Source organism: Leptonychotes weddellii, chromosome 8 (assembly GCF_054177405.1).
Source record: "Leptonychotes weddellii isolate Sample4059 chromosome 8, ASM5417740v2, whole genome shotgun sequence".
Classification (NCBI taxonomy): domain Eukaryota; kingdom Metazoa; phylum Chordata; class Mammalia; order Carnivora; family Phocidae; genus Leptonychotes; species Leptonychotes weddellii.
The window spans coordinates 20,670,123-20,686,328 of NC_138376.1; the positions used below are offsets into that span (position 1 = coordinate 20,670,123).

General features: G+C 38.5%; 1 protein-coding gene across 1 annotated transcript in view; it reads left to right on the plus strand.

Moving 5' to 3' along the window:
- Positions 1-16,206, plus strand: part of LOC102731548 (GDP-mannose 4,6 dehydratase) — a 198,733-nt gene that overhangs the window by 931 nt on the left and 181,596 nt on the right. The window lies entirely within an intron of this gene.

Consider the following 16,206-nt stretch of genomic DNA (forward strand, 5'->3'; position numbering starts at 1 on the left):
TTTTGTTTAAAAAGCACACCTCACAAAAACTTTTTAAACACACAAACTCCTGAAATTCATGTTAATACATTTGAAGTGTATCTGACAGACTGGTCCGAAGTTAGGCTAGGGTTCTATTTCCAAACAAAAGGAGTTCCTTAAGTGATATAATCATGAGGAGCTGTCCTGCATGTTGGAACCCCATGTGCAGACTGAGCATGGCTCTTTCCTGACAGTCATCTCTTAGAGACATTGCAACAGGTAGGACCTCACCACTGGATCTAACCAAGCTGTGCTGCTTTAGATTCATTGGTGATGGAATGATTTTGCTCATTATTTTTGTAGACAAAATGTTATATGTGTGCTTCTGGAGATCTCTTGATTGTGGCTAATATTACTCTAATGGAGATGATGGCTAATAAATGTGCTTATTGTGTATTGGTCACATGACTAATATTAACTCATTTAGTTTTTAGAAGTACTCTTTGAAGGGGTACTTTTTTTTTTTTTTTTACCTCCACTTTACAGATGTGGAAAGTGAGGCATGGGAGTTTGATTTGTCTGAAGTCAAACAACTAGAAGTGTCCAGCTGGGATTCAAACTCTGCTCTCATAGCACTCTAGCATAAGAAAAGAAATTGGAATTGGCCAGATGTAGAGTGCAAGAATATTAGATGGTTTTAACTACTGGATATCAAATTAGTTTCTGGTTATTCATCTTACTTTGTTTAAGGTTATTACAATAAAAAACTGTTTGAAAACTGGTGGAAGAGGTGGATAGGACAAGGATTTGAGATTGAGGAAGTGAACCATTAAATTTAGGCAAGGGCCTATATGCTTTCAGGTCATGGCCTACATACTTTTTTTTTTTTCTCCTAATGCTGAGGACTCTTCTGTAGATGGTTTCCCTTTTTCCAGTTTCTTAGACTGGATCTGAAGCTCAAACGTTTACTAAGCTTATATGAACTCTTGAAGAGAGAGATTTTTTTAAGTAAACATTAAGAAATTAGTTAAGCTTGTTAATGTAACTCTGTTGGTATGGCTTATACCAATTTAAGCGACTAGCACTATCAATTAGCACAGATTAGACATGGGACCTTGTTTAGAGCTTTGAACACAGTCATCTGTTTGGTACTGAGTGGCAAGGAAGGTGCGGAAGTGGCCCCCATTGTAGTTTGTCCAATAGGCTGCTGCAGGGGAGTCTTCTTTAAGCACATGTTCAGCGTGCTATGCCCTAACCAGACATTTTTGGCTCACCACTTCATTTTGGCTCACCACTTCACTTCCAACTTTAAACTCCTTGAGTTTCAGTCTCCTTTTACCTTCAGCACCAGTATTTTCCTCTTTCCTCCCACCTTCACCCTTTGCATTGTCCCTTTCCATGTTGGGTTTTTGTGTTGGCTTCTGTACCCCTGGCAGAGTGCTAAACTCTGTAGCTGCACATAAATCCTTGCTAATGGAATTTACTGCTCTGCTATGCTTTGCATTTATCTTCTAGGACAGTGCCTCCTAACCTGAGTATCAAGGATCTTCAGAGGACTGTGAAGTTAATACAAAAGACCTGAAAATCCATACATTCTTGTCCATTTTTAAAATAGTATTTGGTGAGAGCTTACTGAACTACTCACTCTGCTGAACACTTTATATATCCCTACCTTAGAGGCAGGTACAATTTTTATTCCCAATTTATACCTGGCTAAGTAAGGTTAAGTATGTTCCCTGGGAGTGCACATCCAGTGAGTGTCAGAGCTGAGATTTGAACCAAGGAGTTGCTTAGAGCAATTTTGTTAATGCTGCTTCTGTGGTAAGCTATACACATTACAGTACAGGTTTGTGTGTCTGTGTGTGTGTGAGAGAGAGAGAGAGTGAGAGAGAAAGAAAAAGAGAGAGCCTGTTTTACTCTAAGAAGAGATCTCAGATTCAAGAAGGTGAGGTAGATACCATTGCCCTTAGGGTATTCATGGCAATTGTGCTATGATGGGCTCTTAAATGGGTTGTCCCTAATTCCCACTTGAGAATGAGTGCAGATAGCCATGGTGCCCTGTCTGCTATGCATCTCTAGTACTTACTGTCAGGTTTCATATACTAGCTTTCTCCCTCCTGTCTATTCTTTTTTTTTTTTTTTTTTAAGATTTTTATTTATTTGTCAGAGAGAGAGAGAGAGCACAAGCAGGGGGAGAAGCAGAGGGAGAGGGAGAAGCAGGCTCCTCACTGAGCAAGGAGCCCGATGTGGGACTCGATCTCAGGACCCTGAGATCATGACCTGAGCTGAAGGCAGATGCTTAACGACTGAGCCACCCAGGCGTCCCTCCCTCCTGTCTATTCTTGATACAGTAATTGTGAATCATTTTCTAAAGTTTTTACCTTATTAAATCACCTTAAAGAAAACCACGCTCAGGCTTGGCTTTGCTGCCTCTAGGCCCTCTACCAGCCATCCCCAGAGCTCACCTCCACTCTTTTAATGTGCTTGTGGTTCTTTACTACACATATGGAACTGTTCTTGCTTTTCTTTGAATACTATCTCTTTGTACCCCCATTGGAGTCATTTTGTGGCTGAATGCCCTCACAGGTCTTACTCCTTTTCAATCAACTAAAGCCTCTGTATACTCCAACTATTCCTGCCAAATGCAGCCATTCCAGGAACTTTCTTTGTATTTACATATATGTAGTCTCTGTTGGCTATATAGGTAATTTGCACATCTTAGTTCTTTGGTTTGTAAACTGCTTTAAGATAGAAACCTTTCAGCGTATTATTTCCCACATAGTTTTGCTTAGTGGGCTTTCAAAAATGTTGACTTTTCTCATTAACAACACAGCTTTACTCTGTTTCTGCAGGGTACAAGGCTGTTTTGATGCTGGTGGGAATATAACGATATGTAAGATGTACTCATTGCCCACTAGGATCTTACAGTCTTTGAGGAACCTAAGACCATGCACGTGAAAAAAGTAGTACTGTTCAAGTATGGTAGTGAAGTAGTGAAGTAGGAAACTTGTATTGTACAAGTGATGTAGTATTGTAGTCTTGTACAAGTAGTGAAGTAGTAGTATAGTATTGTATAAGTAGTGAAGTAGTATTGTAAAAGTATGTTAGAGGCCAAATGAATGGTTTATCCAATGTCCAGGACTCTTGGATAAGTCATTGAATGCTAGAAATAGCAGGGACTGTGTTGGGTTGAACAGCATGCACAAGAGTGAAGAGAGGAGACAGTTTTGGGGACAGTGAGGACACTGTAATAATAATGGAGGGAATTTAATTTATTAAATTATTTATACCTCTTGCTCATTTCCAAAAAGTTTCTGAAGTGGCATCAATAAAAAACACATCATTGGACCATTTTAAAAAGAATGAAAAACAACAACAACAACAAACCAGCCAACTCCAAACCAAAAAAACAGGGGTCTGCAGTGAAGGCAATAGAAAGGTGGATGTAGTGTACCAAAACCCAAAGTTAAGGATAGCTACTGTCAAGGTGGACATAAAATTCAGCTTTGACTTTCCTGTGAGTCAAGACAAAGTGGAAAGGTGAGTCAGACTTTTTATTAGTATTACACTCTTAGAGAAATAACTTTAAACAACAAAACAACATGATGCACAATATGCTTGATAGTAGTTTTTTTAAAGAAGACAGTCATCTCCTTAGGACACTTTTATTACTCCCTAATGGATGGCAAAAGCACACTTTTTGGTAGATAGAGACATAATTGAATGGTTAGTGTTTGTGGATTTTTTCCTTTGTTAAACAGATATTTTTCTAATATCTGTTATTTCAGGCTGGTCACTGCCAAGAGAGTAGGCAGGTTTGAACTGTAGATTACTTTGTCAGATGTGTTGATTGTAAGGTTAATATTGGTGTTTTAAAAGTGGAAGTATTTGACAGGGTGTGGTCCTTCTTACCTGTAAGTTGGCCTAGATTTTCCTTGGGAAGTGGTTTAGATCTGGCCAAACATTTAAGCAAGTACCAATTCAATGCTCCAGATTTCTGCTTCATGACACATGGAAGACAAAGCATTTATCTTTAAATAGTTACAGTCAAGAAGAGTTAACTTGTCTGTGGTTGGAAGACAACAGACTTTTGGTAAGTCTTGCAAAGATGAAAGAGATGGACACTTTGGGTTATCAAGGTCAGATTCTTTAAGTCATATTATTTTGTTTTAGAATTTTGTTTTTATGGCCTTATTTTTAATTTTCACTACTTTTATTAGTTTCTGGTCTTTAAAGAAAACATGTAAAATGGATGACCTAATTCCCTAGACTCAGGTGGCTCTTGCAGGCCTCATGTTCTTCATTTAAGAGTTAATTTAGCATATTAGAAAATGGTAATTGAGAATTGGCAGGAAGTACCATTCTTCCCACAGTTTTCCTTATCCCCTTTTAAATAATGCTTCAATTGAATTATAATAGATAACTGGGACATTACCTCTTTTGGTTTTACTTTCTAATCCATATTCAGTTTCCCACAAACTTCTACATTCCAATATAGGTATAAGAATCATCACTTATGTAGATGGAGATTTAGTGAAATGTGATGTGGTCTATTAAAACTAGCCCATTTGATTGGTAATGGCTACATGGAATCCTGGAGCCAAGGCTTTTTCCAGTTCAAGGGAGAGGCCCATGATTGGTTAGTGATGTCTGCCTGGGAAAGGGAGTGATGGCACATGTGTTATGTCTTTACAGGATTGTGACTCCATGAGGATAGGAAAAAGTGTCTTAATCATTATCTCCTATGTCTAGTATAACTGGTACAGGTTAGGTACTCAAAATGTTTGATAAGCAAATTAATCTTCAGTTACTAATGTTTATTGTCTTGCAGCTGACTGTAGAAATGAGAATAAAATGTTATGGTGCGTTCCTTTTTGGCTGGGTAGAAGTAAGACATTATCAGCAGGGTACTGGGCAGAATTGGATAGTATATACTTGACCGACAAATTGAAGTTTAAGAGATGAAATGATTTGTTATAAGTTAAGATTTAAAGGATATGAATATATTCATTTCAGGGAAAAAAGGTAACATGTCCAGTTTTGTGTGATAGATTTCCTACTGTTTTTGTATTCATATTTACCACTAAATTTGAAACATATTCCTTTGGCATACATGTTGGGATTTTAGAACTGGAATTAAATTAATATTATAATGTAGAGGAGGAAGGAAGATTGAGAAAGTGTGATTTCCCCAGGTCACACAGCAAATTAATGGTAGTGTTAGGAACAGAACCCCAGACTCTTCTCTTTCCATCATTGACTTAGGACTTGTCAACACTCTTTTCCCTTAACAAGAAAGAGAGACTGCTTTAAGACAGGACAATTGGAGTAAAAACTACATGTAGTAATGTATACTGTAGTGTTCTAGAAAGTTGAATAATAATAAACATAATAAGTAATCAAATCTGTTTCAATATGTAAGGTAAAAGTAATTTTGTGTAACATTTAACATCTTATTTTAACAAAATATTTGCACTCTGCAAAGATTGAGAGGCTTAGGGTAATTAAATAGGAATCTTTAGTATTGGATCTATAAAGGAAAATTAACAAGATTGTAGGGACTAAAGAAAGAGGTTAACTTTAGACAACACATTCTTTCAATTTTTTTATTTGAGTGTAATTGACACACAGTGTTACATTAGTTTCAGGTGTACAACTTAGTGATTAAACTTCTCTCTACTTTATGCTGTGTTCACCACAAGGGTAGCTGCCATCTGTCACTACAGAACACTGTTACAGTCCCTTTGACTATATTTCCTGTGCTGTGCCTTTTATTCCTGTGACTTACTCATTTCATAACTGGAAGCCTGTATCTCCCACTCCCCTTCAACCATTTTGCTCATCCTCCCACCTCCTTCCCTCTAGCAACCATCATTTTGTTCCCTATATTTATAGGTCTGATTCTACTTTTTGTTTGTTTATTCATTTGTTCTGTTTTTCAGATTCCACATATGTATGAAGTCATATGGAATTTGTCTTTCTCTGACTTATTTCACTTAGCATTATACCCTCTAGGTCCATTCATGTTGTCGTAAATGGTAAGCTCTCATCCTTTTTAATAGCTGCATAATATTCCTGTGTGTGTGTGTGTGTGTGTGTGTGTGTGTGTGTGTGTGTGTGTGTACACTACATCTTCCTTATCCATTTGTCTATTTATGGATACTAGGTTGCTTCCATATCTTGGCTATTGTAAATAATGCTGCAATAAATATAGGGTGCATATATCTTTTCAAATTAGTGTCTTTGTTTTCTTTGGTAAATACCCAGTAGTGGAACTATTGGATCATATGGTATTTCTCTTTTGAAGAACCTCCACACTGTTTTTCACAGCGGCTGTACCAATTTACATTTGCACCAACAGTGCATAAGAGTTCTTTTTTCTCCACATCCTTGCCAACACTTGCTATTTCTTGTCTTTTTGATTTTAGGCATTCTCACAGGTATGAGTGGATATCTCATTGTGGTTTTGATTTGCATTTCCCCTATGATGAGAGATGCTGAGCATCTTTTCATGTTAGACAACACATTCTTTAGAGACCTTAGACATTCACTGTTCATTCAGGGTCATATACTGTCCGGACTTGGTAGTTCGCCTCCAGTGCCCCCAGACTTGAGTGCTACCTTATCTACTCACAACATGGGAAAAGCCAGTGCTGCACGTCTCTTATGTTTGGCTTCAGGACCCCAAGGCTGAAATTGAGAGTGACTTTTGTTAGTTACTGACTTGATTTCTAGATGAACTGAAAGTACTCTTAATTGTTCTTGTGATCCTGAATGACTCTTGGAGGTATAGAGTTCTCAATTTGCCTGTCCTTTGAAGCAGCCTCTCCTGAACTTTTGTTAAGTAAAAGTTACCACTAAACGAGAATTATTTGGCTTTGAATCAGGTTTAAGGAGTGAGGCAAAATGTTTGCCTCTGGATACTTAGTAGATAATTATATGGGGCGAGGGTACAGAAAAAAATTACTGACATTGATAGAATGATTACTGTGTGCCATGCAGTGTATCAAGCACCTTCTACAAATTATCTCATTTCGGGGCTCCTAAGTGGTACAGTTGGTTAAGTGTCTGACTGTTGGTTTTGGCTCAGGTGGTGATCTCAGGGTCAAGAGATCCAGCCCCACATTGGGCCCTGTGCTCAGCGTGAGTCTGCTTAAATTTTTCTCTCCCTCTGCCCTTTCCCACCTCTAAAATAAATAATCTTTAAAAAAAAAAAACACCAAATTATCTCATTTCACCCCAGGTGATACAAATTTTTACTGTCTACCTTATATCAAACAAGGAAACTGAGACTTGGAGAATTTCAAACTTGCCTAAGAACTCTTAATGCACTAGTTTTTTTCTCAGGACCTTCTCTCCTGTCTCGTCAGACTAGCTTACAGTTTGTTTGTCAACAAACTGCAGAAGTTCACTGCTCTCAAGAAGTTGTTTTTAAAGGCTGTTACATATTTTGATTGGTACCTTACCATGCCCGTTAGGTGATGTTAACATGTAGGTGTGTGTGTCTTAGTAGAAGTCTGGAATAGTGATGGGGAATGGAGGTAGAGCACTACGTTCTCTGAGACCTTTTGAAAGCTTCTGGTGGCTCCTTTCCCCACTGTTCTTTTCAGTTCTCCAAGGGATTTTTCAGTAAGAGATGAAAAGGGTTAGAGCAAAGTGCTTCTCCCTGCCCATAAAGCTGCTTCTTCAGTGGAGGACCAAGAACCAGTAGCCAATTAATAGGATCCTCAGAAGTGGGTAGGTCCCTGGGCCTGCAGCTTGGGTGATGGGTTGTCTAGATGAAAATTGTGCCTGGAGAGGTTGCCCATAAGCTCTAATCAGCACATGGATAGTCCGAGTTTTCAATGTGTTAGAGAGAGGCGGGTGAGAGGCCGAGTTGCTTGCTTGTATGGCTGCTTGTAAGGATCCTTGTTCCCAGGATCCTTCTACCTGCATGTGGATCTGAGAGTTACAGCTCCCAGTTTGCCTATTGTGCCCTTAGGTACATTTTTTTATCTTTTTCTGATGCTACTTTTCCTTTCTATATGGTGGGGTTTGTCCTTGCTATCAAGGTCCGATTAGATTTTCCTTAGGAGACTCAGAAGTCCTCTATTCTAGATTCTTGTACCCTGTAATGAACAGGGAAGCCTGGTCTAAGCCTGAAAATGTTTTGGCCTGCAAAATGATCTTACCAAGTACTTATGACTTGACTTTTATTCTGGTGGATTAGTTTAATCTGAGTAGATGCTTCCTTGACTTGAGAGTAGCCTCCCCTCTTCTCTCTTCCAGTAGCATTGTATTTGGGCTACTAGCAATTCTCTATTTCATACCTCTTCTAAATTTCCAGGTAGCAATTTTTTTCATGCTTAATTTATCTTTTCTCACAGAGGCAATTATATTTTGGTTGAGTCATCCTCTACTTAGTAATAGAAGTACTAGTAATCATAATGCACTTAAGAAATGTTTGAGTGCCAGTTATGTGTCAGGCACTGGGGATACAACAGTGAACATAATGACAAAAATGACCATCCTTATAATATTGATGTTCTGGTAACATCATGTTCTGGTAACATTATAACATTAATGTTCTAGGTGGTGACGATGGTGATGATAATTATGGTAGTTACAATAATTAACATGTATTGAGCATTTACTTTGTGCTGGGCACTGTTCAAAGGGTTTATGTTCATTACTGAAGCAAAAGAGCCTCCTGTGATGCAGTTTTCTTATTATCCCCAAGGAATATGGAGGTTAAATATATTGTCATCCAAAGGTCACTCCAGTCATTGTTTGCAAAGTCAGATCTGAAATGTAAATCCCATTAATTTTATTTTCTGTACGTTTGTAATTAGTATCAACAAATAAATTCTTTTTTTTTTTTTAAAGATTTTATTTATTTATTTGAGAGAGAGAGTGAGAGAGAGCATGAGAGGGGAGAGGGTCAGAGGGAGAAGCAGACTCCCCACTGAGCGGGGAGCCCGATGTGGGACTCGATCCTGGGATTCCAGGATCACGACCTGAGCTGAAGGCAGTTGCTTAACCAACTGAGCCACCCAGGCGCCCCCAACAAATAAATTCTAAGGAGAGATAAATATATTGTTTACTAAGTTTCAAAAACAAAACATATTCAAGAGTTTTTTGCAGTTGTGGAGAGGTGGATTGTAATAGTGAAATAAGCTTGTACTAATCACTACATTAGATGCCTCTCATTTTATTAGCTGTGTTATGTGGGTCATATCTTTAATTAGTTCATTGGCGGGCCTATATTGACGACTAATCTTGCAAACTCTGAAGGCTGGGGCTCTGCGTTAGCACAAGTGGAGGAGAATGAGTTAGATTTTTAGCCCGATTTAGGTTTGAATTACTGATTAGTTACTTAGGAGCTGCATGAGCTGCATGATTTTGGGCAAGTTATTTACCTTTGCTGTCAGGTTGGAAGAGTAATTTTACCGAGTAGAAAATAATTCTGGCACATAATAGGGACCTTTGTCCCATTACTAGAATGGACCTTCTCTTCAGTGTTAAGAAGATAATAAAAGAGTACTTGAATTCTAGGAAAGAAAGTTGAATGAGGAGGGTATTAATATTTAGCCTTGTGTTTTGCACAGAGAGTCTATTATCCAGGGGCAGAAAGTTCCATAGTATTTGGAATCAACCACAAGGCTATAAAGTACTGGGAGGCAAACAGATTTGACATCAGTAAGTCTTACAGACTGATAGTGTAAGCAGATCTGGGAGCCAGGCTTATCTTCCTGTGTAAGAGGATTGCGGACAGTGGACTGCACTCTGAATCTTCCTTACTGTGATTGTGATCCTGGTAGGAAGGGTTTGGCAAAGTTGGAAATGAGAAAGATGTTTTGAGTACTGTCCTACTTTGATCAAAGATTATTATGTGGTAGAAAGGTTTTTTATGCCTTTACATTACATGTAACTAATTGATTAACTGAGGAAAGAGCATGGAACTGAGAATCAGAGGCTGGGTTTTAACACTAGTTAATTTTATAGCCTTAATTTTTTCTGAGTCTGTTTCATAATCCTTATTGTGAAGGGATTACTTGGTCATCTCTTAAGTCAGTTCAGAGTGTAAAGTGCTATGACTTTAGGATTGAACACTAAATTACAGTTTGATTATATGTAAAGAAAATCTTATTTTTAAGCAGTTTAAAGATAAGGCCAATAGAATTTTTTTTTTTTTTTTAAAGATTTTATTTATTTGACAGAGACACAGCGAGAGAGGGAACACAAGCAGGGGGAGTGGCAGAGGGAGAAGCAGGCTTCCCGCGGAGCAGGGTGCCTGATGTGGGGCTCGATCCCAGGACCCCGGGATCATGACCTGAGCCGAAGGCAGCCGCCTAACTGACTGAGCCACCCAGGCGCCCCAAGGCCAATAGAATTTTTTTAAAAACAAAATGAACTATTAACTTCAGTGAATTTATAATTGTGTAAACTAAGAAGAAATTCATATATTACTTGTATTTTGTCAGAATTTGTAAGGTTAAAGTGAAAAATCTGAACTGTCTGTCCTTTTAGGTTATACAAAATGAAGTGGTTTTTTTGATAAGGAAGGATTTTTAAATTCCCATTCTGTATTATCTATATTTTGAGCTTAGGGTTTAATAGTTGAGGTTTTATTCATCCAATAGATATTTGCTGAGATTTCTTCTGTGTTGAGGTAGGTTTTGGAGATACAGGCCCCAGGAAGATGGACACGATTTTGTTGTCAAGAGTGGATAGTCTGGTGAGCAACAAGCAATTTTACAGCATGTTAAGTGCTATGATAGTAATAAGTCACAGAATCACAAGAAGATCTTTCCTTAAAAATGCTCTGAAGTATCATTAATTCAATAGATTTATTGAGCATCGATTACCTTGGAAGTTTCTGGCTATAAATGCTGTTGTATTAACAGGGTTAGTTATGAGGCCTTCTTGTAGAAAGCAGAGCTACTTAAGGACCACCTATATACTACTTTTTCTTCTTTTTGACATAGAACTCTTTTGTATAGTCTTGTATTCAGTGAAGGATGGTTAAAGATGTTACTATTTTCATGCTCATTTTTCTATCTTAGAAGCTATATTTCCAGTTTTTAACAAAAGCAGAGGTGCTTGGATTTGATGGAATAAAGCAGTGGGGAGGCAGAGACACTGTGATGTGACAAAGAGCTCAGCCTTGGGTAAGTCTGAAACCTGGGCTCAAATCCTGCTTTAAAAAAAGTTAATTAAAAAAAAAAAGAGGGCGCCTGGGTGGCTCAGTTGGTTGAGCGACTGCCTTCGGCTCAGGTCATGATCCTGGAGTTCCAGGATCGAGTCCTGCATCGGGCTCCCTGCTCAGCGGGAAGTCTGCTTCTCCCTCTCCCGCTCCCCCCTCTTGTGCTCCCTCTCTCTCTCTCTCTCATTCTCTCTCTCAAATAAATAAATAAAATCTTTAAAAAAAAAAAAAAAGAAAAAAGTACATTTAGAAATGTCTGCCATTTACTGGCTGAGTGTCCCTAAGTGAGTTACTTAATAAACTTGAACTTTAGTTTCCTCTTTAAAATCCAATTAATTATACTCACATTACAAATTGATATGTGGATTACATATTATGATTATAATAATACCTCACACAATGCCCAACATTTTCTGAAATGATAATGCTATTTATTATGTATAATAAATAATTCACTATATATAGTAAATTATTATGTGTAGTAAGTTCTCAAGATTGGGAGGTGTGAGAGAAGGATAGAGAAGTGTTTTGAGAATGCAGTTTGGTGTAGGTAATACAGAATGAATTTGAGTAGCAAAACAACGGAGGCAGGAAGACCTGCTAGGAGCCTCTTGTAATTATGAAGATACAGATGCAAACAGTATTGGTTGTGGAGAAGGAAAGGTAATCAAAGGGACAACAGGACTTTGTGATCAGTTAGGTGTAGGGAATGTGACAAGGGCAGGAGTTAGAGATCTCAAGGCTATTTTAATTTTGGAGACTGGCTGGATGGAATTACCATGGCCAGAAATGCAGTCACTGGGAAAGAAAGCCAGTTTTCTGGGGAAGATACTAAATTCAGTTTTCCTCCTTTGGAATTTGAGGTGAGAGCATGACATGCAAATTCAAATAATCTGTAATCTATTTAACATATCAGCTTGGGATGCAGGTGAAAGATCATGGCCACATAGTCTCTTGTAACAACCTGGACAGCAGCTGTGGAGTGGGAAAGCCCTAGGTGTGTCCATGCTGCTGTACGGTGCTTGTCACCAGTCCTCTTGCTCATCCCCCAGAATTTTCTGTGGCTCCTACTTATCTGGCATCAAAACTAACATTTGTCCTTTTAGTTTCATGATTGAAGTTAAGTAGGTTATCCCAGTATACTTCAGCTCTCCCTCCCTCTTTTTCTTACTATTTAAATTTTACTAATGTCATGTTATTTTTTGTTGTTGTTCATTTTTTGTTTCAAGTTTTTATTTAAATTCCAGTTAGTTAACACATAGTATAATATTAGTTTCAGGAGTAGAATTTAGTGATTTATCACTTATGTACAACACCCAGTGCTCATCACAACAAGTGCTCTCCTTAATACCCATCACCTATTTAACCTGTCCCCCCACCAACCTCCCCTCCAGCAGCCCTCAGTCCGTTCTCAGTCCATTTTATGGTTCGCATCTCTCTCTCTCTTTTTTTTTTTTTAAAGATTTTATTTATTTATTTGACAGAGAGAGACACAGCGAGAGAGGGAACACAAGCAGGGGGAGTGGGAGAGGGAGAAGCAGGCTCCCCGCTGAGCAGGGAGCCCGATGCGGGGCTCGATCCCAGGACTCTGGGATCATGACGTGAGCCGAAGGCAGACGCATAACGACTGAGCCACCCAGGCGCCCCTCGCATCTCTCTTTTATTCCCCCTATGTTCACCTGTTTCATTTCTCAAATTCTGCATGAGTGAAACCGTATGGTATTTTTCTTTCTTTGACTCATTTTGCCTAGCATAATACACTCTAGCTCTATCCATGTTGTTGAAAATGGCAAGATATCATTCTTTCTGATGGCTAAGTAATATTCCACTGTGTATATATACACCACATCTTCTTTACCCATTTATCAGTTGATGGACATTTGGACCCTCTCCATAGTTTGGCTGTTATTGATAATGCTGCTATAAACATCAAGGTACATGTATCTCTTCGAATCGGTATTTTTGTGTCCTTTCAGTAAATACCTAGTAGTGCAATTGCTGGATCATAGTGTAGTTCTATTTTTAATTTTTTGAGGAACCTCCACACTGTTTTCCACAGTGGCTGCACCAGTTTGCTTTCCCACCAACTGTACATAAGGGTCCCTCTCTCCAAATCCTTGCCAACATCAGTTGTTTCTTGTGTTGTTAATTTGAGCCATTCTGACAGGTGTGAGGTGATATCTTAGCACGGTTTTGATTTGTGTTTCCCTGATGATGCGTGATGTTGAGCATCTTTTCATGTGTCTGTTGGCCATCTGGATGTCTTCTTTGGAAAAATGTCTATTCATGTCTTCTGCCCATTTCTTAGCTGGATTTTTTATTTTTTGGGTGTTGAGTTTGGTAAGTTCCTTACAGATTTTGGATACTAACCCTTTTCAGATATGACTTTTGCAAAAATCTCCTCCCATTCTGTAGGTTACCTTTTAGTTTTGTTGATTGTTTCCTTCACTGTGCAGAAGCTTTTTATCTTTTTTTTTTAATTAACATATAATCTATTATTTGTTTCAGAGGTACAGGTCTGATTCATCAGTCTTACACAATTCACAGAGCTCACCATAGTACATAGCCTCCCCAATGTCATGTTCTTTTGCAAAATTCCTCCAATTTTGCGTTGTCCCTTTATTCCTTCCATAAAGAATTTTGGGAATCCCATGCTTCTAGATGAATTGGAAACAAGGTGCTCAGTTCCATTAACCATTTCCATAGGAGCTTAGTACATGGGGAGTGACTGAGTGAAGCATACTTGGAAGATAATTATGTGGGATAGAAAGCCAGTTATCAGTAGTGTTCTTGGCAGTGGGGCACCAGTGTGCCAAACTTAGCTTTTGGCAAGCCAGTAAGTGGTTTTCCTGCCAAATCTTGTGACTTACCATGAGTAGTAACACAATTGTGTATAGAAATCCATTCACTGAAATGACTGCTTTTAAGATGTTGTTTTGGTGCTCAGTTACATAGAACCATGTTACATGGAATTGCAGTTAGATAATTTTTATATGAAGGGATTTTGCTGAAGGGTGTGTTTGCCTTTATCAGACTGTGCATGCTGTGCCTTTTAAGATTTTCACTACATGTAAATTTTAGAGGATCCTTTCTCTGACTTTCATATGACTTATTTTTAACTTCAAGGATGAAGAAAATAAAGATTTATTAAGTATTTATAGAAAGTGTTTATACTTCATAATTACACTTGAAAATTGTGCCATGAGAGCTTAGTTATATGTTATATGCTTGAATATTGGATTTGATTATAATGCTGAAGTGAATTGCTCAGTCACATATAATGGAAGCATGTTCCTCAATGCAGAGTGAAAAAGCATTGAATTTGCACCTCTAGCAGTCTTTTCTTTTTAATTATTATTATTTTTAAATTAACATATAATGTATTATTTGTTTCAGGGGTACAGGTCTGTGATTCATCAGTTTTATGTAATATCCAGTGCTCATTACAACACATACCCTCCCCAGTGTCCATCACCCAGTCACCCCATCTTCCTACCCCTCTCCCCTCCAGCAACCCTCAGTTTGTTTCCTAAGATTAAGAGTCTCTTATGGTTTGTTTCCTCTCTGGTTTCTTTTTGTTTCATTTATTCCTCTTACCTATGATCCTCTGCCTTGTGTCTAAAATTCCACGTATCAGTGAGATCATTGTCACTTTTTAGACAATTATCAGTGAGATAATTGTCTTCCTCTGATTGACTTATTTTGCTTAGCATAATACCTTCTAGTTCTATCCGCATTGTTGCAAATGGCAAGATTTCATTTTTTGATGGCTGTGTAATATTCCATTGTGTGTGTGTGTGTGTGTGTGTGTGTGTGTGTGTATGTATACCACATCTTCTTTATCCATTAATCTGTCAGTGGACATCTGGGCTCTTTTCCATAGTTTGGCTATTGTGGTCATTGCTCTATAAACATTGGGGTGCAGGTGCCCCTTTGGATCACTACATTTGTGTCTTTGGGGTAAATACCCAGTAGTGCATTTGCTGGGTTGTAGGATAGCTCTATTTTCAACTTTTTGAGGAACCTCCATACTGTTATCCAGAGTGGCTGCACCAGCTTACATTCCTACCAACAGTGTAGGAGGGTTCTGCTTTCTCCGCATCTTTGCTAATATCTGTCATTTCCTGACTTGTTAATTTTAGCCATTCTGACTGGTGTGAGGTGGTATCTCATTGTGTTTTTTTTTTAAAGATTTTATTTATTTATTTGTCAGACAGAGAGCACATAAGCCAGGGGAGCGGCAGGCAGAGGGAGAAACAGGCTTTCCACTGAGCAGGGAGCCTGACACGGGGCTCCATCCCAGGACCCCAGAATCATGACCTGAGCTGAAGGCAGTTGCTTAATCGACTGAGCCACCCAGGCGCCCCTCACTGTGGTTTTGATTTGTATTTCCCTGATGCTAAGTGATGTGGGGCATTTTTATTCACGTCTCAGCCATTTGTATGTCTTCTTTGCAGAAATGTCTGTTCATGTCTTCTGTCCATTTCTTGATTGGATTATTTGTTCTTGGGGTGTTGAGTTTGATAAGTTCTTTATAGATTTTGGATACTAACCCTTTATTTGGTAAGTCATTTGCAGATATCTTCTCCCATTCTGTCGGTTCTCTTTTGGTTTTGTTGACTGTTTCCTTTGCTGTGCAAAAGCTTTTTATCTTGATGAAGTCCCAATACTTCATTTTTGCCTTTGTTTCCCTTGCCTTTGGAGACATGTCTAGCAAGAAGTTGCTGTGGCTGAGGTCAAAGAGGTTGCTGTCTGTGTTCTTCTCAAGGATTTTGATGGGTTCCTGTCTTACATTTAGGTCGTTCATCCATTTTGAATCTATTTTTGTGTGTGGTATAAGGAAATGGTCCAGTTTCATTCTTCTGCATGTAGCTGTCCAATTTTCTGAACACCATTTGTTGAAGAGACTGTCTTTGTTCCATTGGATATTCTTTCCTGCTTTGTTGAAGAGTAGTAGAGGGTCCATTTCTGGGTTCTCTATTCTGTTCCATTGGACAATATGTCTGTTTTTGTGCCAGTACCATATAGGCTTGATGATCACAGCTTTGTTTTTTTTTTTT